The sequence below is a fragment of the Gasterosteus aculeatus genome, chromosome 17 (assembly GCF_964276395.1).
Source record: "Gasterosteus aculeatus chromosome 17, fGasAcu3.hap1.1, whole genome shotgun sequence".
NCBI lineage: Eukaryota > Metazoa > Chordata > Actinopteri > Perciformes > Gasterosteidae > Gasterosteus > Gasterosteus aculeatus.
In genome coordinates, this window is record NC_135705.1 from 19,485,146 (window position 1) to 19,508,698 (window position 23,553).

At 47.8% G+C, this 23,553-nt stretch overlaps 1 protein-coding gene across 41 annotated transcripts in view; it reads left to right on the forward strand.

The window, feature by feature from the left end:
* Positions 1-2,094: 2,094 nt before the first annotated feature.
* nfasca (neurofascin homolog (chicken) a) overlaps positions 2,095-23,553 on the forward strand; it is a 73,733-nt gene continuing 52,274 nt past the window's right edge. For 29 of the 41 annotated variants that reach the window (XR_013453217.1, XR_013453220.1, XR_013453222.1 and 26 more), the window contains exon 1: positions 19,250-19,574. The gene's annotated coding sequence lies outside the window, so the exon portion shown is untranslated. Of the gene's footprint in view, positions 2,236-19,249; positions 19,575-19,698; positions 19,809-23,553 lie in introns of those variants that run through there. The other 12 variants (XM_078092272.1, XM_078092283.1, XM_078092291.1 and 9 more) reach the window with 8 other exon arrangements.

Sequence of the window (23,553 nt, forward strand, 5' to 3'; positions counted from 1 at the left end):
CTTGTCTGAGTCCTTCCTGAATTTTCTCTTCATTTCATTCAGTATGCGATTTAGCCATGCTTTACTAAAGTGCAGTGCAAAAAAGCCCTTGACACTGCTCCATAGTGTTTTCTTGTCTGTCCCCTCCGATTCCTGCAGTTCTTCGAGAACTCCCCGAGGAACAGTTGTTTCAGAGGGGCTGTCGACTTGCAAGTTCTGAAAGTCAGCGCCCGACATGTCGTCCAAGAAAGGAAGCATGCTCTTATTCACCTCCCTCACAATTACTGCTTCCGGAGATTGAATGCTTTCCGTATCGGTCTGGCTGCCTGACGGGACGTTCTTATGGTTGTCAACGGCGTTTGAGGTTTCTGGAGACTCGTCATCTGTCCCATTCAGGTCAGGCACCAGCCTGTCTCTGAAATTGGTTCCCTGTCTTCCTTCTCGAATTGTGAATTTCAGCTGTGTTGTAAGACTTTGTATCATTTTTGTGGCATGATTAGCCATCTGGTTGAGTCTTGTGGGTGGAGTGATGTCCCCAGACAGTAAGGCTTCAGAGCTGTTAGGATTGACTCTGACTCTAACCTCGTCATTGATCATGCTACTAAACATTTCTGAGCCATGATCCTTGATATGGCCTTCGACATCCAGGACATCTTTGAAGTCTTGCATCACAGCGTCACCCGCGTCCCTGACTTCAGACATCAATTCATGCATTCTTTACCTAACGTCATAAAACAAAATAAGAGGCGCAGCAGTTAAATCGGAAGTACGCACGTTAGATTTTCAAAGTAAAAGCAGACGCAACAGAACGTTAATATGATAGAAATTCGTCAGTGATGCAAGCGTAAGAAGAAAAGGTATTTTATGGATATAAATAAATCATTTGTGGCCAATGGGAGTGCGTCAGCAACAGTTGTTGACTACACGCAGATTAATTTTCATTCCGCTGCACAGCAATACTCATCTTCTAATCCACTGCCATGACAGTTGTTGTTTAGTTGATAGCGCCTGGAAATCAATATATAACGATGATTGATCCTGAATACCTGGCGATAGTTATAGAAACATATCAATGTAGAAATGGATCTATAACTCGTGTTTGGTTTTGGTCCAGCCACGTATACAGAGTATACGTAGTATAAGCATTTATTAAAATTATTTATATGGTTATTATATGAAAAAGAAAAATGTACGCATGCTGTTCGTGGCAATGTCCGTTAGATGGCCGTGTATTCTAAGCAAATGCTCTTGAAATGAATCAACGCCACTGAATTGTTCAAAGTTTTTTGTGATGTGCATTTTGTTTCATGGAGAGTGCAGCCGAAGCTGATGGATCCACACAGAACCTTCTCTGCCACATGATCATTTCTGCAGAGATGTAGTCTACTTTTAACCGTTCTATTTTGGATGGAAGTGTGACAAATACACCAAAATGAATGAAAACAAAAGTCTCTATTCATAAACTGTCATTACTTATTGCTTAAAATGGCTCAGTCATACTCGTAAAGTGGCGTAATTGTTGGAGTCCAAGTTCAGGCATTAAAAACGACCTGGTGAAAGATGTCCTAATATATTTTATTTAAACAGCACTGGTATGAAGTGGGCCAAGACTAAGTCCTGCTGGGTGTTTCCCAGGACCAACACAACGTAAACCTGGTGAATCCAGTTCATGACATCATTAAATGAGGGTAGAACTCCCTTCACTACCACTTCCACCAGTGTCTGGCTTCAGCATCACTACACTGTTGTATTACTACAGATTTAACGGAGTTAAATCGCCAACAAATGAACAATGTGATTTAATTTCTCAGTGATAGCTTTGCACATTTATAAAATGATATTTTCCCTGTAGGTCCTAATAAAATCGCATAAATCACAGGCAGGGCTGTTATGCCGTCATAAACCTACACGTGGCTGTTTGTCACTAATATAAACTAAAGCTACATTTCATAATCCCACGCTCGCCCCAGGAAGCCTCGTTCGCGTCGCGCCCGCCGCGCGCCACCGCCTGTCACTCTACGCGTGGAGCGCGTGCACGCGGCCAAACAACCTGGGCTGCGGACCAGAGAGCGAGAACAGCTGAGAGGACGGGAGGGAGGGAGGGAGAGAGCGAGAGACCCGCGCCGCAGTGACGAAAAACACCGAGTCAGAGCTCCAGCAGGGCCGACAGCACCGAGGAGGCCGTGGATGCTCTTCTGAGGCCGCTGCGGAGCTGACGGTGCCCGGGGCCCGGTGCAGCGGAGGGGACCGGCGCAGGTAAGCGGACACTTTCTACTTTCTCCCGTGATGCCCTGATAGTTGAGCCCCCCCCCCCCCCTCCACCCCCGCGCACTGACGCATCGGGTGGAGTCCCGGTTCCGGCCGGGCTGGACGACGGGAACCGAGGATGTGCGTGGTGACAGCAGGGCGGAACGCAGCGGCCCGGTTCCGTCCGGCAGGCTCGGTGCACCCAATGCGGTGTTCTGGGGGTGCCAGGCGCGCACGAGCCCCCCCCCCCCCCCCCTCCCGCCTCTCTTTGCGCATCTTCCGGATGATGCTGCGGTTTCGGGGGATTTTTTTTTTTTTTTGCTGCTCTGCGCAAATCGAACATAAAGGTACCAAAGTCCGGGGGGAGCACGACCGGGCCCCGGTGCCGCCGTTTGCATCTGCAGAGGCCCGTGTGCGTGCGTGATGTGCGTGATGTGCGAGGAGAAGAGTCATTGCAGAGGACGCGGCACCGGGGACATTTTAAAGGGCTGTGAAGTTGGGCTGGTTGCGTTAGGCCCGGGGCGGCACGGCACGGGTCGGGTCCGGATCAGAGGAGGAGAAAACACAGCATTTACAGTCAAGTGTGTTTAGAGTGTTATTACAGCAGGTCGTTGTGGTTCTGATCGCAAGGAGTCCGGTCCTGCAGCAGTAAGTGTTATTATTACCGCTCTGTACTGAAGGTTCCCTCTGGGGATTGGATGTGCTGGCTGCTCTCCCTCCTGTCCTGTAGGCCTAGTTACTCTGAACAAGTGGAGTCAAACATTGAACATATCTTCTGCAACCATATAATTGGCCTGCTTCTTTGTTTTATATTATCCGTGTTGTTGGAATTGTTTAAGGTAAAAAGGTAACGCAATAACACACATATGAATGTAAATAAAAGGCCTTTGTCTGCAAAATGTCAGCGTGCATCCGGAGTACTGATCATGAATGACTCCTTTCACAGTGTGGTATTATATTAATTCTAACATGGTTATCATCCCTGATCCTTCAACAGAAGCTGTTTATTTACTCTTCAATAGTACACTGCATCATGTATGGTTTTGTAAGCGCCACATGATCGGTTGATACAATAATTATCTGCACATTATGAGTAACTAGCTGTCAAACTAATGGAGTAAGCACTTCATTAACCTCCAAAAATGTGGTGGAAAGTTATATGTTTCCGAAAAGAACGATACCTGTGTACAATTGATACACTTCACAGGTCATTAATGAGGAGACGCTGCATTGAAGCGCCTTTGCACATTAGACTCCGTCGTGAATTCATCATTGTAGTACCTGAACCCCCCACAGAGTCCATCCGCTGGTCGGGGGGGGTGAAACAATGAGGAAACTCGGCTGCAGATCGGGATGCTGAACGGGGGGAACAGTTCGTTTAACAGCTACGATGCAATTGGCTCGTAGACACCGTGGCTGCATCCGATTGGTTCGTCTGGCTGAGCAGAAGAGGGAGAGAATCAGAGCATCCGGCTTTACATTTACTATCCTGATGCTGTACAAGCGTGAACCCCAGCGTGGGGGACCACATGTGATTATTATACAAGGAGAAAAGGTTGAACTCCTTCTGCACTTGGATTCTCCGCAGAGGGCGTTTCAAGTGCAGAATGAGATGTCAATGTTGAGAGAACAGTATTCAAAGCTTTAACGACGACAGTCAACCTCAACTACAATATGTAAATCTAACAGCCGCTCTCCGCCTCGCCTTTGCATTCACTTTAAATACACAGTGTGCGCTCAAGTGATTCAGCCACACATGCAACGACCTCCTTTCGCTGGGCTCCGGTGGGCTGCCGCCAACTCTCCGCATCTCGTGATGGTTCTGCTCTAAAAAAAGGTCCGCTGGGTTGTGACGGAAGATGAACGCCACGGCCATAACCAGGCGCAGGGTTGTATGTTTCGCTTGGACAGAAATCTGACTCCAGAGTATCGGGTGTCAACGGTTTGACTGACTTCCTCTGGTGCACAGGCCTGAGCGCAAACGCTGCACACGCAGCAGCAGTTCATCTCTGTTCTCCGTGGCCTCAGTGCTGGCGTGACAGCCTCCTCGCGGCTGCTTCTCCATGTCCCCTATCCTTCTACAAGATTCCTCTTTGTGGTCCTGATGCCCATTGACCCATTCTTCTACTGACGAATGCCGGGGGGACAACATTCAAGGTGCAACCTTAAGTGTCTTCAGGATGGACGGATTCTGATTGGGGGACGACCTGATCTGCCCCTGACCGGCTGTGATTGTCTCTTAAGGAAGGAAGGAAGGAGGACTTGATTGTCCCAGCTGTTGTGTGCTATTGCAAAGCTCGAGTGAGGTTCTTCTGTGGGGGGTCCAGCAGCCCCGAGCCCTGATTCCATCTGTCCCAGGAGGCAAGTCAGCCGTGTAGATTTGGGCCTTTCAATCATTTCTATTAAACAGCCCCTCCTACATGAGAAAGCTTGGTAATCTTTGATAAAGAACACAGAACATATTTAAGTAGCTATAATCCTGTAATCAACTCCCTAAAGCTCCTTTGTGAAAACCCTGGACTCCTCCTGAAATGTGTGAAGTGAAGTTATTCACAAGGTTGCAGCTCCGGTTTACAGCCAGCAGATGTCAGTGTCGTGTTTCTTCTATTCTTTCCACACAGTTCATCACTATCAAACATTTCATACAACGCATTTCAACATGATAACAGAGTCCAGATCTCTATCATTTCCATTCCTTGTAAATCCACTTTTATCATCACGCACGGCACAAAGTTCCTCAAAGGTTCCTCAGCAGTACCCAGGTTCAGGTTCAGGTTCTGTACCGGGGCCAGTGCGAGAACAAGTTCCCCCCTGAGCTGAACCGCTGCCCCTCCACACACAAGTCAACAGAAGAGGAAAAAGATGTCGCCTGAATCCAAGTGCAGCACCACATTGTGTGTGTGTGTGTGTGTTCGTGCTGACTGTGAGACAGGAACACACACTGAAAGAAAAGCCTCTATTGATCCACGCAGGCTGTGTGGCTGAGAGGCCAGCGCCAGGCCAGGTGGATTGTGGGTAAGACGGGGCGGAGCCCAGCGACGGGTAAATGGATTTCGCATCGGGAAACCCCGCCGGCGTGGCTTTGGCCCCCTGGCACGCTGTGTCCGTCCAGGTACACGTGTGCGTGTGTTGCTCTCCTGGCGTGATTTAGAACCATAGGGCAGAACGTTGGTTTGAATAATTCATGCGGCATCAAACGTCCTTCGATGGACGACCTCCCCCCCCCCACCCTCACCCCGCCTCACCCAATCTGTTCCTCTCAGGTTACCTGAGCTCTGCCTTCAAGTGTTCACCACCGCCTTTTACTCTTCAGCAGCCCGTTATATTCAAACGCCTCCTCACCGACTGTGTCGATGTAGGGCAGCGAGACGTGGGAGGGAAAGAGAGGAGGGAGGGAGGGAAAGGGAGGCCAATGGGATGAAAATAGAACAAAATGCGAGCGTCTGGAGCGAAGGACGACGGCACAGCGCCGTCTGGCCGGCCGCCAGGTGGAGAGGCTAAATAGAGGGAGGAGAGGGCGTCCTGCAGTCTGGTACCGCTCCAGGCCGCCGTCTCCACGGAGACCACCGACTGGACGAATAGGAAGCCGGAGAGAGGCCGTCTGGCCGATACGACTGCAGCTCTGATAGTGTTGGATTATGTTGAGATAAAAACAGCACCAGTTTCTTAAGATTTCACAGATTCAAATACTAATTCAAAAAAATTTCACGCCCTTACTGAGAAAGAATGACTCGGCTTCCAGAAGGGGAAAAAAATTAGCTGATGTACAATTCATAACTTGTATTGAGGGACAGCGTACTGGTCCAAACTCAGGTGGTATCAATGACAAGTTCAGTGGCACCGTGTGGGAAATGCCCCTCGAAGGAAAACGACAGTTTCAGATGATACGTTTTGATTTCGTCCACAGAATCAAGTCTTCTAATCCTCATTACGGGCCTCGCGTATCGGCCCAACGCTGGAGGAGACAGACGCGGCGGCAGAGAGGAAAAGCCCGACGGAGGACAAAGGTCGGCGCTCGGCTCAGTCGATGCGCGCTGAGGAAAGTCTCACAGCAGCGCTGCCTCCGGCGGACGGGGCTGCTTCATGGCTAAGATTAGGCCGGATCCTCCGAGGACGAGCGTCGGATGGATACATCCGGATACAGGCGGTTGCTCAGACGGACGCTATCAGGATGGTTCATCTCTAATATAGATTCTATCCTGCTAAGTAAACGTCCACGTCAAACCACTTTTTTTGTTCAGCTTTGAACGTGTCACATTGTCGTCATTGAGAGTGTAGTTAGCGTTGCTTGAGGAACGCGGCGCCCTGTAATGTGTTTGTCTGAAGGGCGGCTTCTGACACTCCAACATAACGCCACTCCACCGTCACTCTTGTGCGCTGTTAGGATTTAGAACTGTATTGCTTCTGTGTGTGTGTGGCTCAGGCCTGTTAACTGCTTCTGGCTGTGAAGAGGAAGCAGACGAGCCCCATTAGAAAGCCTGCATGGTCGAGCGGCTCGCTGATCCGTCACTGTGTGACTCTCCACCAGCAACACAAATGCTGATTGTCAGAGGAAACCCAGAGGAGCGGCATACCGGTTCCTCTGGATCACAATCCAACAGTTCTGGTTGTACAACGTAAGGTGTGATGAGGTATTCCGCCTCTAGGGGTCACCAGCGGGGCTTCATTCATGGCCTCTAGCGTGTTGTTGCTAATTCTCGCCTGGTGCTCGAATCCGTTCGTTTTCCCTGTATTGCATTTTCACCTAATGAAGGTAGAGGTGGTCCGTAGCTGTTAAATACACAGATCATCATAACCACTGAACGCTGGTGGCTGGAATGCTCTTTATATGTTCGGCATTAAAGGTTTAGCTGCGGCTCAAGTTGGATGGAAAGAGTTGCGGGTGTAACCACAGCTGGATGCAGCTGGATGCTGGCTGGCTGTCGCAGCTTCGTTGCTCGCGGTTTACCCATCGCTGGATCCATGAAACCGGCCCGGCGCCTGATACGAGCGGCAGGGCGGGGTTTGCCTCACAAACACTCATATGTGTGTGTACCGTGTTTACACACACACACACGCAGACCACTCCCAGGGCCGTTGGTTAAAAACAGGAGAAGCTTGATGATTGTGACCTTGAGGCTGTTAAGCTCGAGATGATGAAGGTGATGATGGGATGAAAGGAGCTACGTTAGACTTTGAGGTGGCGGCAAGTCATCACAGCAGACGCACCGCTCGACTTTGCAATTTCCATCTGCTTTGTTTCCTGCTTCAAAAGATTCAAATTCATTAATGACGACTCCTATTGTGTGTAAATGTCCCCACTAGTGCACATCTCCATTCCACATGAACACTTGAGCCTGTGTTCTAGCTGGCTTACATTAACACCACGTCCTCCGCCGGCTCCCACTGCGCTGATACGCCACAGTACGCATGTAACACACTCACAATACACCACAATGCACGTGTACGAGCGCCGCAACACCCACGATGCATCGGTCTCCTAAGACACACTGTGGCCCTTTTCTTTTTATTCAATGCACACATTCGAAAGAACACTTCTACTGTAGAGCAAACTGGGCAGCGAGTCCGTTGTGTGTCTGTGCGTGTCCACCTGACAGAGACCAGAGTGTGATGGGCTCAAAGCGCACAACGACGTGAACGTAGATGGATTCTCCACCTCCGCCTCACTGGCAGCGCATTCCAAAGCCCCTTCAAGGCATCGAAGGTAGCGCTGTCTGGCCTGCTTTCCCCACGGTCGGTCCGTGTTGGAGAGGGGAACTAGTTTTACAGCACTGATGCACATGTGGTGCCGCGCTAAACCCGCCCGTGAGTCAGCTGGCACGGTGTTGCAAGCGCTGTCGCGGACCCACATTTCCCCCCGCACACCAGGCCCCTCTCTCTTGTGTGTGTGTGTGTGTGTGTGTGTGTGTGATGACGGATGGAGAAGCTGAGGAGTGATTGACAGTGGTAGAAAAAAAACCTGGAACCAGGAAGTGCTCGATGCTACGTGACCACAGAGAGTGGAAGAGGGAGGACACACACACACACACACACACACACACCACAGTCACTGTGTCTCTGCTGTCTGTCGCCATCCCCCCCCCCCCGTCCCCCCGTCCTTTCAGCACCTCAGCAGATGGGCGATAGTGCTCCCTCTCTGTCTCGGTGTCTCTCTCCCGGTGGGGAGCAGTCTTTTGATACTCGTACTGGCCCTGCGATCTACATCCCCTCCCAGCGCCTCGGGGGCTCGCTCCCCCATTGTGTCCATTGTCCCCCCCCCCGAAGTGGGTTAAGAAAGACAGCAGCAGCGGACAGAAGGGACGGAGGGGGAGGAGGAGGGGTGGCAGAGATCGAGAGACACAGCAGAGAGGGAGAGAGGAAAAATGACCAAATGCAGGCGGAGGGGAGGAGGCGTCGGATTAAATGAATACAAGACAGGGAGATGATGAAACGAGGGGGGGGGGATGGTTTGTAAGGAGGAGATACGCACGCCGGAGGGAGGTTATTGAAAACAGTTGGTGAACAGGGGAAAGGGGTCCGCTGACGTGCGATCAGAGCAGACATTAGGACGGTGGTTGGGTGCTGGTCGATGGTGGCGTCCACCACCTCATGGCGGTATGCAAACAAGCCAACGACGGCCCGGAAGTAAAGGACGGAGGAAATATGACCTGGGGAGTTTCCTCCAGATCACACAGCGCTTTTATAAAACTATGTAAATAGTGTTGTGTACACTACCGGCCGTTGGTTATGTGTGCGAGTCCTTTATATGAGCTACACAAGTAAACCCGATCATCAGTGAGAAGGTTATGCATGTAGAATATAGTGTGTATGTGAGTCACACACACACACACACACACACACACACACACACAGTCCTCATTAGCTTTCAGTGCGTTTTGAGGCTGAAGGCCTTTTCACTACAGACTTGATTTGTTTGCCTGATTTCCCTTTAATTTAACTGTCAAACCACCGATGTGTGTGTGTGTGTGTGTGTGTGTTTTAGTTTCCAGGCTGTGTAATAAAATCCTCAACCAAATGACAGGTCCGTCTGCTTTGAAGGAGCCATTGTTGGAGTCAATGTGGGAAAATGACATCCATCGATTGGTGCGATAGTCTCCTGCTCTGCAGCTGTTCATCTCCAGTTTGCGTCCTTGGAAAAGGCGCTTGATGACTTTGTGCTCAGCTGCTCGCGCCGTTGTGCGTTTTGAGTGAAAATGATTGCGGCTTTCTGCTGCTCACTATTTGCAACAAGAGTTGCCTGGAACGGATTTGATTTGTTCTGACTTTATTTGCATATTTGACATGTTTGTTCTGCACGATTAACTCCCCTTAATCGTCTCAGCTGTAGGTTGGCTGGTTGTTGGTTCTCTTTGATACGTTGTGTGTGTGTGTGTTGGATTCTTACATAGTGAAGAAAATCTGTGTCTTTGTTCACGGCAAAGCTGATTCTTTCTCCTCATCAGAGTGAATTTTAAGCTTGACGTATTTGTTTCCTCTGTGTTCCAATTACATTTTTTGTTTTGATATTCTTATTCGCACAATCACAACTCTGAGATAATGTAGCAGTAGTATACGGGTTAAATTAGCTCATTTTGACAGCTTTATTTAGTACAAAGGCTGTTTCAGTCATTCTGGGTCTTTTCATACGTGAAAAATTATTGCTTTTTGCAACCCAGCAGGTTGATGGGCTTAACGGGTCAAAGGAATGTTTCAACTGACATCTTTTTGGGCTGATACCAATGTTTAAAAGTATCAAAATGAAAAATATCGGCATACACCTTTGTAAAGATTCAATAAACCTCAATTGAATACATTTTGTTGTGTGTTGGGCTTTACAGTATGTACACCTCTCTGTTTCCGGGACCTTCACATCGCTTAAGACCTTTTTAACGGGGAGAGGAAACGGAGGAAACCAGAGCAGGATCCCTCAGATTCATATTTTTAGGAACTCATAATTAACTAAATGAATAAAATATAAAAAAATTCACTACATATATTTTTCTGACAGCTGTATTCGTGCCTCTTCTCACTCCTGGCGTTGTGATGAGTAACCAACGTTGCGATGGTCCAGACGGCGTCTGCCTTCCCTCCTTGAGACTCCTCCCACTCCCAGCATGCACGCTCCTACTCCCAACAACTCCCACACAAACACAAACACAGGCTTTAATGAAGAACCGGGGAGACCCTTATTGCTGCTACTGAATACAACAGACCCAAACCAAGACCACCGTATTCCCCCGACAGCCGTAATCACCACGCTTTACACGGAGGCTAAACAATAATTCCATGATTAATCAAGGTCTAAATCCCAGTTTAAGCCTTGTGCATAATTACTGAAGTGCCTCCTTCACAGTAAAGAGGCCATTGAGCTAATTTGAAGCTGGGCGGGTTCATTCACTGAGCAACCAATCAGATGGCTGATCTGTGGGCCGGGCGCATCGGCGCTGACATGAGCCCTCTTCGTGTTCCTCTGGTCGCCTTCGTTTTGTATTCATGTGTGCACAGCGAGTGTGAGTGACAGACGTGGCCTCGGGCGCTGAGCCGTCGCAGCAGCAGAGCCGGGTTAATGTTTAATCTGCTCCCTCACTGCTAAAGGGTCATTGTATTTTTACATGTTTAGTCAGTTATCTGGAGACACAGGCGGGACAGATGCGCCGTCATGCAGGCGTGTGTCTCCTGCATGATGCAGCAGTGACCTGAAGCGCCCCGAGCTCACGTCTACAGAACGGAACATTTACCTTCATATTTGAGGCTGTATTGTCTTTATTGTATCATCATGTGGATTTGTTGGCATGTTCATGCCCCTAAAGTTCTTAATGTATTTATTCATTAGTTGTTGCACGAGTCGGGCACTGACATGACACTTAAAATCATCAAAAATATTAGTGCGAATGCTTGTTCATCACTTGCGAGTCAGCGCAACAAATACTTACCAGGTTGTCTGTGAAGTGGAGGATCCTTCTGGAAGGTTCTTCACGTAGAAGAACCCCCCTTGTAATTCATGTGATCCGTGCTCACTCAGAACTGAGGAACGCATGCAGCTCTTGCAGGGATTCTAAAGCGTCTCGGCTGGTTTCCTTGGAGAGACACAGTCGATCCCTATGGGCTGACCGTCCGGGCGAGTCAGGGCTGAGTGACGCGTCCTCATCTCCAACCGTTTCCCAGGAAATACTCTGAAAACCGCTCTGTCTGAAAGGCCTTTCCTGGACCATCTTTTATCATCGTTTGTATATGAATCAGTTTTGAATATAGCTTCAAAAGGGCTTTTAGAGCAGTTAACTTATACTCATGAATGAACAGAATAAAGGGACAGATAAGGAGAAGATGAACGAAGGAAGAGAGGAGCCCTGAAAGCCGCTGAGTCGGTTCCCGTAGTCCTCGTTATCTCAATGCTCTTAATCAGGTCGGCGCAGTCGTTCGATTGGACGGGAGCCGGTTCCTGGTCGGCGGGGGGGAGGCCAATCACCCCGAAGGTTCCCCTCTAGAGAAAAAGGGCCACACGCAGAATTGTGTTTGGTTGAATGACGATTGGGAAGTTGTAAAAGACAGAGGGACACAAATGAACACACATAAAAATGGAGTCTGAGTACGCAGTTGCGTCGTCGTAAACATCGCTGAAGTTCACGGTCCATAAAGTTGAAGGTCAGAGGTTCTGGATTGAAGAAACGTCCTCAAGTGTTAAAGAGGAAGGGGGGGGGAGGACACGTGCGCGTTCATTTTGGGATGCGTTTGTGGCTTCAATGCATCCTGAGTTGTTTAATGGTGTCACGTAACGTTTGACTTCAGTGACCTTTAGAGAACAAACCAAGCGGAGCTCATGAGACATTTTTATGTCTCTGAGAACGACGTCACTGTTCATGTGGTCTGCACACGCACGCTGCACGATCAGGAAATAAATTCACATTTGTACGTTCCGCTGCGTCTCCGACGTCCGGACAAACTCATCCGTTTCTTAGGCGCGTGTGTGTGTGTGTGTGTGCGCGCTTGCCGCGTTGCAGGTCTGCGTGTGCAGTGATCGGAGGACAATGGAGCGCGGCACGTTAGAATTGAATGTCAGGGCCGGATTAGAGGGGAGTCAAGGACATTAAAGCTCTACAACCACTTCAGCTTGTGACCTTCAACACACACACACACACACACACACACACACACAGTCATGGCCCAGTGCTGACAGGTTAACAGAGGGTAAGGGATGGAGGTCAGCTCCCATAGACTGACCTTTCACCTCGCGCCATTCAGAAGAAGGCGTGTGATGCCGTTGTGTGATGAGCTGTTTCCTAAGTAACCCTCCCATCGCCACAGCTCGTTATGGAATGCAGGTTTTTTGTAACATAGAAAATATGGTTTGGAAAATGATCATTTTTGTCGGCGCCATTAACTTTCTGGGACAGACAGATAATTGTCAAGCGTGTAGCTTGTCCGTCTGAACCGAGGATGATCGACGGTTGGTTTCAGTAGAGCAGAATGCTTCCGATTGGACAATGTTTGGCTTGAACTAGAGGAAGATTCGTGCAGCCAGTTGAGATCAAGCTCAATGCAGCAGTGCACTGGCATGATGGCAATAGTCCTGCCCCTGACCCCCAGTGTGTCCCTCTTTTGTGTGTGTGTGTGTGTGTGTTTGTCCAGACTGGTTGAGTTACCATGTGTGATGACCAAATATAACCCAAGCCCGGGGGTCTCCTACACACTGCACTGACACATATAGGTCACCACCTCCACGCACACACACACCTTACACACCCACACACACACACACACACACACACACACACACACACACACCGAGACGCTCCAGCATCCCTGACTGGTCCACTGTGTCTTTTCAGGTTTCCATTTAGTTTCTCCCTCCTCAAAAAGCTCTTCCTCCACCCTTCTGTCCACTTTACACGCCTCCATGTCTGAACGCAACCTTTGAACTCAACATCCGCTGACCAGTTATGGTCACATGTGTGTGTGTCTTTGTGTCCCTCTCAGCTGCCGCTTGTGTCAATTAATTCCTGATAAATGGAGTGAGACCGGGGACTTGAGGTGGAGATGCATGTTGTTTTCGTGATTTCATCTGGAGGAGTGTGTTTGACACTTTCAAGATCAGGAACAGAATGTGAGGTGCTCTTCTTTTGCCTGATGATGTTCTTATGTGAACAAACAGCACCAATAAATGTGCAGCCAGAGGCAGATAGTGTGTCTGTTTTTGGGGTAAGAGGGAAACAAGCGTGGAGTTCTTGTCTTACTGGCTGTTGGTGTCGTGTGTCCTTCAGCTGTCATGTGCTTCTAAGGTGAAAACCCGCCAAACTAAACCCTCGCTTCTGCTGTGGGTTAAAGGTTTAAGTAGAATGATTTCAGCTTTAATATCACAAATAATCTCTCATATTGTTCAACCTTTTAGAAATTATTGTTTTATTATTTATCATGCCATGTTGTATCTTTGTGGCCCTAATAATCGAAAAGTAAGGAACCCGACGTGAAATGACATGCCGAGCACACACAGCAACACACACACAGCAACACATACACACACACACACACACACACGAACACGTGCATTAGCATTGGCTCCCATTCTAAACTCGATTGCTGTGTTTTTGTTTCTGTGAAATTCTGTTTTCTCCTCATCCTCCTCCCTCCCTTTTTCCCACTATACATTTTTAAACAGCTCAATTAACCATCTACCGGATCCTGATGAAGGGGGCCGTTCACGTGTGACCACCCGTGTGCGTGTGCGTGTGCGTGTGTCTGTCGGAGGTATTTTGGTTCTGGTCTGATTATTGGAATATGTTTCACATTTGATGGTATCAAGTGATAAAACACCTCACATAGGAACATCAGACCTCACAAACAGCTCGTTCATTTTAAAGGTTTATAGATAATTGATTACAGCATGATAGATCAATGCAAACGCGTATAAACAAATATTATTCACAAAACAACGTTTTGACACCACGTGACACATTAAAATTGCTTTGTTTCGTTTTATAATAATAAAATCCTTCTCACATTAAAACATTTCACGTCATTATTATAAATATTCGCTTACATCTGAATGTTTCACAATGTGAAAACAATAAATATCTTGCAATAATTGGGCATTTATCCCACCTTCTCTCCCTTTAACACATTCACACTCTCATATTAGTGCTCGAGTGACCATTCACACAATGTCAAACATACAAAATGGTTTTATAAAGTGCTTTTGTTGCCTCAGTTTAAGTCCGAAAAGGTTCGTCCCTGAAGACAAAATAGATTTTATTGCAGGTGGCCCCTTGCGTGGTAGCGCCTAGCATCAGTGTGTGAATGGGTAGTGATGGCAGTGTGGGCGGAGGAGTGTGTGTGTGTGTGTGTGTGTGTGTGTGTGTGAAAGCAGTCCCATTGGCTAATTGGTTAACGGATGTGTGAACTCTGCTCTGTTCCCCAGAATAACGAGCACAGCTGCAGATGTTTCCCAGAAACGGAGGAGCTTTGTTTGTGTGTGTGTGCGTGTCTGTGTGTGTGTGTGTGTGCGTGTCCGTGTGTGTGTGTGTGCGTGTGTGTGTGTTTGTGTGTGTGTGTGTGATCCAATTTCTCTCCAGCGAATTCAAATGTTTGTCTGGTTGCTGATTGTGTGCGCAGTCCTTCATTATGTGACGATTTCTATCCAAAAACACGCGAGTGAGGAAATTCATGTTCGCTTTGCTCTGTTTAAAATCCCGCGGAACACTAATGCAACAATTTGTCAAATAAAATTAGCATTTGCTTTAAAGAGAAATATCTCTTTGCACACGTTTGACTGATTAGTGGTCGTTACTATCTACTCGATACTAATCATGACCTTTGAATATATGAACTATAACTGCAAAATGGTTTCATTACTGTCATTATGTTGACAAATCATAGATAACACAATGGTGTCCCATAATACACAATGGAATAAAGGCTCATTTTAAACCAAATAATTGCATTTACAGCCTGAGAGGTTTGAATGGTCCTTGGCTGGACCTCTTGTTGCTGTGTGAGTCCTCGCTAAATATTCCGCTTTGTTTGTGGTTGTTATGTTTGTATATATTTACTTCAGCTAAATTAAAAAAAAGGTAAATTGTGAGAAAAAATAAATTGAATATGTATTTTATAAAATGAGTAACGGTATGTTTAGAAATAAATATATATTCATGATTTAACCTCAACAAAAGCGAGTTGTGTGTTAACACACACGCCTGGTGTGTGTGTTCACTGATGCATACTTCCGTGTGTGCGCCAGTGAGTGTGTTATTGATTTGCGCAGATGTTTCACACGGCCTCCACGACACAGATGGTCAGTCGAGTTGTCTTCTCTTGTTCTTGTGTCGTCTTGGCACGTCATTAGACATGCAGGGGCTCGTACATGTTGCATGTTTGCATGTGTGTCCACGTGTGTGTGTGTGTGACTCCTATGGCGACTACTGACCAGCTGCTTCCAGAAGCTATTGTGTCACCAGATGCCATGACTAAACGTGTGTGTGTGTGTGTGTGTGTGTGTGTGGGAGTGTGCATGTGCATGGATGTATGTGTGTATGTGACCATTGTGATTGTATGTTGAAAAATTAGAAATGTTTTTTTTCTGTGTGTATAATTTGTGTTTTCTGTAGTGTATCTATAGTGTATCTATAGTGTATCTATAGTATATCTGTAGTGTATCTATAGCTCTGGTGTGTATTTTCTGTGTGCTTTTGTGAACAGTACACATATATATATGTGTGTGTGTGTGTCTGAGAGGGGGGCGAAGTGGGCAATGGAGGCTTAGAGGTCTAAATGAGTGTATGACCCGTGCCGCTGCTTGGCCCCCGTGGCCCCCGTGGCCCCTGTGGCCCCGTGGCCCTGCTAACTCATTAACTGTAGAAAACCGGCCACACCTCCTGTTGCACGAGACAAAGACATGGGGGATTGAAGTGTGTGTGTGTGTGAGGCATCTTTCTTTCAGGGGGGGGGGGGTCAGTGTGTTGACAATAGGCTCGGCGCGCGACCACCTTTATTTGACTTGGCAATCAGGGAAGAAGTGTTTGACCCCCCCGCGTCCCGCTGTCACTTCATCCTTTTCATGACTTTCTACATCGTCTGGTTTACTCTGCTGCTTAAAGAAACACGACCAGCAACATTATTTCATTCTATAAAAGTAAATCAGTGGTTGATATGAGACCCAAAGACACAGGAAATGCGAGTCGGGAGAAAGGACAGCAGAAGCAGGTACGAGGCGTTAATCGGCGTTAAGTGTGTCGCTCAGCGACTGCAGAGTGTTTCGGGCAGCGGAGGCCTCCATGGAGCGCTGATGGACGTCACGTTTCACCATCAGGCTCTCTGTTGCTGTTGAGTACAGGTGGATGTTCAGCATCCGTGGAGCCATGGCAGTTATTGCTCAATTACCGGTGTGTGTGTGTGTGTGTGTGTGTGGCGTTTAGTTGCCTCTCTCTCAGCAGCTGCTGCCCCCCCGTCGCCCCCCCCCCCCCGCCCTGTGTGTTACTGCCTGCTTCTTCTCACCTGGTTGTGTGTTCCTTGGCTGATTGTGCAATGTTACCTAAGGAGAAAAAAGGATTTGTGTCTCCGCCCCGTGATCCAGATGTGCTGCAGAAGGACACACACGTCGTTACATGAAGATCAGTCCGGTCGTGTTCTCCGTCGCCCCGCTGACAAACATGCAAACACAACTTTAAAACCATATATCACGCGTCCGACGGAGACCACGGTGTGGATTAGGATCGGCTCAGAACCGAAGCAGCGCCGTGCCACCGTGTGATGTTGTTGTGATGTTGTTGTGTGTTGTTGTGCGTTGTTGGAGATGGAGAAGGAGGGGAAGCTCTCTGTACAATAGCCGCAGTCTGTTCCTCCACCATGTTTTTTGGCTCAATCCACAAGCGGACAAAGCTTTATTGATAGAAGCCCACATACTGTATCTGCCTATCACACACACACACACACACACACACACACACACACACACACACACACACTCACACACTCACGTTCAACACGAGAATGGTAAGTACTGGAATTCTTCAGTATTTGAAGAACACACACACACACAATTTACATCGGACAAAGACTGTGTGAGTGTTTGTGTGTAGACGGATGACATTTCAGATTGTAATTAATGTTCTTCCTCCATAGACACACTCACACACACACACACACACACACACACACACACACACACACACACACACACACACACACACACACACACACACACACACACACTCATTGAACTAGTGTTTTACCATCTTCATGACGTCTCCCCGGTTCATCGTGATTCCTGTAGCAGTGTGTTCTAGTCAGTTAGTGTGTTTGTGTTGATTCATTTGATTGGAAAACTAGCGTCTCCCCACCGCACGCACACACGGTTCAGTAAACACACGACATGGCTGTACTGTGTGTGTGTGTGTGTGTATGTGTGTGCGTATCAGTGTGTGTTGAGCATGAGGGGGACTCGATTGTGCTTATCTGAGTGTCTGTTTGTGTGTCAGCTTGTCTGTTGCGGTTGTGAGCAGAGGTCAACTGACTGGAGTCCATCTGGGCACGAGTTGATGTTGTCTTTGCTTTTGTTTGTGCGTGCGTGTGTGTGTGCGTGTGTGTGAACGTCTTGGCGTACGTCTTGAGGAGAAGCTGAGCGGAGGTTTATTGTCAGGGCATCTTTTAATTAGATGCAAGCTTCATTTGCATGTCACAGCTCGCGGCGGTGGGTTGGGGGGGTTATTGATTGTTGGAGGGGGCCGGCTGGAGACAGAAGGGGGCTGAAAATGCTGTCCGAGGTCAGGAGGTCGAGCTTACACACACACACACACACACACACACACACACACACACACACACAGATACATGAAACTGAACATCTCTGTCTTCCTGTGTCTTACCAGGCCTCAGGCCTGCTTAAACTCCAGAGGGGGGGGGCTCTTTGACATGCCCTAAAGGCCCCAACCCCCCCCCCCCCCCCACCTCCCCGCCCCTCCCCCCTCTGACCTCCTGTCTCCCTCTCTCCATTTCCTCTCACATTTAGTATAGAATACATTTAGAATTCATTAATTACGTGTGCTAATTTCATCTTGATTGGATAAACAGACAAACTCGCTTGATTGACGCGTCCATTGTTGTGCAGCAGCGCTACACTTTTATCATCCGTTGTTAACGGCAACTCAAGTTGTTTTGTGCAATTACAGAGTGGCTGAGGATTAAAGAATAATGTCCAATGGAAGCGTAGCATCGTGACTGTTACACACACACACTGGGAATGAATCTAAAATGTGTTTTCATCCGGGCTGCGCATAAAGTAAAGATATACAACACACGCACAAATACGTGTGTGTGTGTGTGCATGAATGGGGCTGTCTTCTCGGTGACGTGTGTGTGTGCGTGTGTTTAGCGTGTGAATGGTTTCATGCACTGTTGACGTGTGTCTTTGAGCTTTTATAGGTTGGAAGGTGGACGGGAGGAGAATATATTATTATTATTACATCAAACAGTGTGATGTGTGTCTTTAAGGAAACAACAAGATCACTTCTCATTTCTGAAGGTTCTGCTCTAGTCCGCTACATTCCAAACAATATTTATTATTATCATTAATTCTTCATATAGCACAACAGTGACTTAGCGTGTAGCGATTTGAAGAACATCTCCAATGCTTGCTACACTTATACTAACGTTTTGGCATTTGACGTTGAACGTGGACGTCTTTGCGTTGGGTTGATTTCCCTTCGACTCGTCCCCTCTGTGCTCATGGCGACTAATTCTGCCTCCGGTCTCCAAAGACTGCGTACAAACACGCGCACACACGGGACCCACGTCACTTTTGCTCCCCTTTGCACATCCTGCTCATTATCAATGAACCTGGCAGGCCGAACGCAGTATTGAGTATTAATAGCTGAATACAGCAGATCAGCAGCCGCATGATCCTTCTGTAGCTTTTCTCATTATACAGGAATATAGAGGTCAGTATTATAAAGAAATGAAACATTTTCCGCCACACTTGCAGCGCCTGTGAGTGTGTTTGACAGCAGCGGACTGTGTGTGTGTGTGTGAGACTCATTAATAATGCATGAGGTGGGAGGGGTGAAGGAGAGGGGGCGGTGACAGATGGAGAATCAGTGTGTCAGAGAGGGAGAGGGAGGGAGAGGGAGAGGGAGAGAGGACGCACCGAGAGACAGCGAGAGCAAAGTGAGAGCGAGAGAAAGGGGTCGAGAGTGAGGGGGCCGGGAAGGAGACGGAGCGAGTGGTCCACACTTATTACATCCGCCGTCTTTGTGTCTCCGCGCTGGACCAGAGACGCCGGGTCTTTGTGTCTGTCGGATGCTGAAGGTGTTGATGGGGATGGAGAGAGAACACAGCGGCTCTGCACTGCTCTACACCTGGACGCAAGAGCTGCACTGACGGAGGTACGCTGTGTGTGTGTGCGTGTGCGTGTGCGTGTGTGTGTGTGTGTGTGAGGGGCAGGACACTCTGACCGCCTTCCAGTTTGACTTTTTATTGTCTGTCCAGTGAAGTCACGGTGAAAGACGCGTGTGGATGAATCCGTTTCACAGCCTCGTGGTACTTTGTGTACTCCTCACCGCTCTCGCCTCCTCAGTACTGAAGACACTTTTACTGGAGATTGTGTCCGTAGCAACCAAGTATGTGACACCCTCATCATTTTAAAGCTCTCAGGGGGAACTTATGTTAAATATTTCACCCACATTGTCTCATCTTTACTTCAAGTGGCTGTTACAGTGATCATTCAGGATGATCACACACACACACACACACACACCCACACACACACAATCAGTCAGTCGGCTCGCTTCATCGCAAAATTATGGATTGTCGTGTCTGTGTGTTTTCTCATTAGCCACAATCAGTCTAACAGCTGCTGCCTGTTTTTCTGTTTTCCTCGATCTCTGGACTTGATGTGAAAAGGTTCTTGCTGTACATGTACGTACACGAGGGCCCCCATGTCACATGCTGAGGGTCTCATATGACTATACTCTGTAATATTATTATATATATATTCTGTAAATTGCAGCCTGGTCTCCTAGAAGTTACGTTTTGTACACATAGAGCGTATATATCCTCTGGGATTACGTTGGCTTTATCTAATACTAACTAGGTCTGTCTGCAGGACTTTCACCCACGAGGCCGCTGTTTGTGTCCGTTGTGAAACCAGGAGAAACTCTCTGAACCCACAGCGTGATCCTTCAACAGGCCTCGCCAAGACGCTCTATTGATAGTTGAGAATGCTGCCTGGAAACGACTAAAACACTGTGAGCTGTTAAAACATATCGAGATGAAACGTGTGTTTGGTTCAGCCGTGGATTCACTATGTACTATTTTATTATGGCAATTGTTTTTTTTTTAATTGACCAACAATCTTTGATTCCACGTGTCATTATACTGTATATATTCATTATTATTTAGCTAATTTTGACCCAACTGATGGTTTCCCTGCTTACCTCCGGTCAGTAGACTACCACACGTTCTAATTGGACCTTGTGTGGTCGGCCAAGGCCCAACAGACGGGTGCTAAATGAAGCAGCTTATTTCTAGCCTGCTGTATAATTCATAAAACATGGAATCGTCCTGATGGGATGAACGTCCTCACTGGTCTTTCCTCCTCACATTTACCTGAAAAACAACGCAGTTATTCTGGCCATTTCTCTCCTAAACCTGTAGCCGTAGCCGTTGTCCACGTCCATCTTAAATGGTATTTACAGTATTATAGATGTATTAGTATTATAGTATTATAATGTCTTAACCACTGTAATACACGTCACGGTCCATCATTTCCTCTATTTGAGACCCGGTGGAACCCAGCTGAACCAGTTCAGAACCAGCACAGAAAAGTCACCTGTCATCAATGTGTTAGTGCTGTGCAGATGTGAGAACTCTGTATCTAGAGTTTGGCTCGATGGCACTGTGGCAGCTTTACGCTGATATTCAACCTCCGCCGAGGTCAACAAGACAATAAGGGAGCTTATGCATCTTTTCATGCTGCTCTTCATCAGTATAACGTATAAGAGTACCTCATGTTAACCTGTGTGTGTGTGTGTGTGTGTGCGTAGTGAATGCAAGGCGGTCTGACTGCGCTGTTTGTTGCCCTGTAGGAGGATTTAAACACTCGACACATCTATCAAACACGTGTCTGTGTGAGATCACACGCGTGTCTTTGTGTTTGCCGCTGGTGGGAGGATTAGTACGTTAATGCATTTCAAGTGTTTGTTTTTTGTCATGCGCAGGTGTGTGTGTGTGTGTGTGTGTGTCTTGTGGAGAGGTGTTTGTTGAGGGAAGTGGTTTGACAGTAGTGTGTACACACACACAACACAGACACACACACACATACACAAATACAGCCCTCCTTTGTTCGGCAGCCTTGTGGAGAGACGGTTAGTGGACCCACAAAAAAAAAAACAGAAAGGAAAAGGAGGGAGAGAAAAGGAGAGAGGGACCCTAATGGACAACGACGGACCTTTCTCTGCAAATATTTGGTTTCAAACTCTCCATCCCTTCCCCCTTTTCTCCCCCCTCTCTCTCCTCCCTTCTTCCCGTGGCCAAAGGGAACAGATCAGAACACATGGTCGCTGTGATCTTCCCACATCGCACGGCTTTTTTTGTTTTTTGACAGAACGGCGCTGAGGGCCTCGCGTCTGATGCCACGTCGTTGGTGGGATCAGAGAACGGGGTGTGGATCGGACGGCTGTCTTCACCCAAGACTTTAACATCATTGTTCCATTTCTGATATTCTGATGTAGCTGGAAGGGAAACGTTGTTAAAATGTCCATGACTACATGGTTCTTTGGTTTTTATGGTCGTGGCCTTTAATTCCAGCGATCGAGAACCGTTGGTTCTACGAACGACGGTGGAACCATATTCTTTATTTGTTCCCCGTTGCTGCTGCTTTGGACCGTCACATTTACGTAACTAGAGATTTAGCTGTAGATGACTCTTCTTCTGCCATGTCAAGATAATCTGCTGGTTCAACGTGTGTGTGTGTGTTTGTGTTGTGTGTGTCTGTGTCTCCCACACGTGTGCGATTGCACCGGATTAGCCCTCATCAGCAGAATTTTGACAGGAAACAAAACGTCGCATGCAGCAGAAACCAACTTCCTGTCATGAAATATTCTGTCTGTGTGCTGAGGTGAGCAGGAAGGACATTTAAAATACTCGCTGCTCTCCGGTATCATGTGGACACACTAGAAGAGGCTTTGCTCTGCTGCTCTTCCGCAATCTCTTCTCCTTAATTCTTGTTATTTTGTCATCAGGGGAAAAAAAAGATATGCAATATGCATTGAAATCAAGAGAATAAAGCAGGGTTTCCTCTCTTAAAGGGGTCAGAGGAGTGAGATATGTAAAGAAGACCCAGCCGGCGCGATTCCAGGTGGGAGTCCAGATGTTGGGCCCGTGAGCCAGGTACTTAACCTACATGCCTGTGTGTGTGTCTGCCACACTGGGACATGGAGTCTAACGCTGTGGGACGTGGTAACCTAGAAGAAGCAGCGTGGTGATGGGGGGGTTACAGAGAGGAGCGGCGACAGGAGGAGTGCTTTTACAATCAAAGAGCCTTATCGTTAAACTGTGGCTCTGGATTTACATATAAGGGAATATGTTTGAATGTGTTATACTTTACATTACATTACATTACATGTCATTTAGCTGACGCTTTTATCCAAAGCGACGTACAATAAGTGCATTCAACCATAGGGTACAAACTCAGGAGAACAAGAAACAAGAAAGTGCAATTTCCTCAAATAAGCCAATTTACAATTTGCTATAGATGAGTGACGTTACAAGTACAATTTAAGTGCTACAATTTGTTAGTCATTAGTCGAGGTAGAGTCTGTAGAGGTGTGTCTTTAGTTTGCGGCGGAAGATGTGAAGGCTCTCTGCGGTCCTGGTGTCTTCAGAGAGCTCGTTCCACCATTTCGGCACAAGGACAGCGAAGAGTCGAGACCTAGTCGAGTGTTTTGCTCTCAGTGGGGGAGGGACGAGCAGTTTTGCAGATGCAGAGCGGAGAGTGCGGGTTGGGATGTAGGGTTTGACCATGTCCTGGATGTAAGCTGGACCCGATCCATTCACAGCATGGTACGTGAGCACCAATGTTTTGAACTGGATGCGGGCGGCCACCGGTAGCCAGTGAAGAGAGCGGAGGAGTGGAGTAGTGTGGGAGAATTTCGGAAGGTTGAAGACCAGTCGAGCTGCTGCATTCTGAATGAGCTGCAGAGGTCGAATGGCGGTGGCAGGGAGACCTGCCAGGAGGGAGTTGCAGTAGTCCAGGCGGGAGATGACAAGAGCCTGAATCAGTACCTGCGCTGCTTTCTGAGTGAGAAGAGGACGCGTTCTCCTGATGTTGTAGAGCGTGTATCTACAGGATCGCGTTGTCGCTGT